Source organism: Egretta garzetta, unplaced genomic scaffold (genome assembly GCF_000687185.1).
Source record: "Egretta garzetta isolate BGI_Z169 unplaced genomic scaffold, ASM68718v1 scaffold207, whole genome shotgun sequence".
Classification (NCBI taxonomy): domain Eukaryota; kingdom Metazoa; phylum Chordata; class Aves; order Pelecaniformes; family Ardeidae; genus Egretta; species Egretta garzetta.
In genome coordinates, this window is record NW_009260185.1 from 307,708 (window position 1) to 309,005 (window position 1,298).

A 1,298-nucleotide genomic window follows, 5' to 3' on the forward strand; every position below is an offset into this window, starting at 1 on the left:
AAAATGGTGGTTCTTTGCTAAAAATGGGGGCTCTTTGCTAAAAATGGGTATTCTTTGCTAAAATTGGGGGTTCTTTGCTAAAATTGGGGGTTCTTTGCTAAAAATTAGGGATCTTTGGTAAAAATTAGGGCTCTCTGCTAAAAATCAGGGTCACTTGCAGGTGTCTCGGGGGATCTGCCACCGAAGGTGCAGGGGAAGAGCTGCTTTGCCCCCTGCTCATCCCTAAATCCCCTCCTGGACCAGGCGGCTGCAAGAAGCACCCCCCCGCCCTGGGGCCGGATCCTGCTGCCCCCCCGGTTGTGGTACGGGGAGAGGAGCATCCATGGGAGCAGCGGGTGGGGGTTGGGGGGGGATTTCCGGCACAGGGGAGGTTTGGAAGCTGGGGATTGGGGGGGGTGCTCTTCCCCTCGGAGCGTGCCACGGCTCCGCAAAGTTGCTCGGGTTGTTTTACCGGCGCGAAAGGTGAAGGGAGCAAAAGAGCGGCGGCGGCTTAAGTGACGGGTCCGAGGTGGAAATGAGATGTCCGGGGTGGAAACAGTATAGCCGGGGCTGGAAATCCTATAGCCAGGGGAGAAATCCTATAGCCGGGGCTGGAAATCCTATAGCCAGGGGAGAAATCCTATAGCGGGGCTGGAAATCCTATAGCCAGGGGAGAAATCCTATAGCCGGGGCTGGAAATCCTATAGCCAGGGGAGAAATCCTAGATCTGGGGGGAGGAAATCCTAGATCTAGGAGAGACATCCAATATTCAGGGGAGAAATCCATATATATGGGGGAAGAAAACCTATAGCCAGCAGAGAAATCCTATAGCCAGCGGAAAAATCCTATAGCCAGGGGGAGGAAATCCTATATCCAGGTGGGGGGGAACCTCTATATAGGGGAGAAATCCTATATTCAGGGGAGAAAACCTATATACAGGTGGGGGAAACCTATATCCAGGGGAGAAATCCTATATTCAGGGGACCAAACCTATATACAAGGGGGGGGGCATATCCTATATCCAGTGGAGAAATCCTATATCCAGAAGAGAAATCCTATATCCAGGGGGAGAAATCTTATACGCAGGGGAGAAATCCTGTATTCAGAGGGGGAAATTCTATATATGGGGGGGGGAAATCCTATATTTAGGGGAGAGATCCTATATACGGAGGGAAAAAATCTTATATTTGGGGGAGAAATCCTATATATGGGGGGAAAATCATCTATTTAGGGGAGGAATCCTATATCCAGGGGGGAGAAATCCCATATGCAGGGTGGGCTTTGCCTCTCTGGAGGTGCCCAGGAGGGCAGATGGGGGC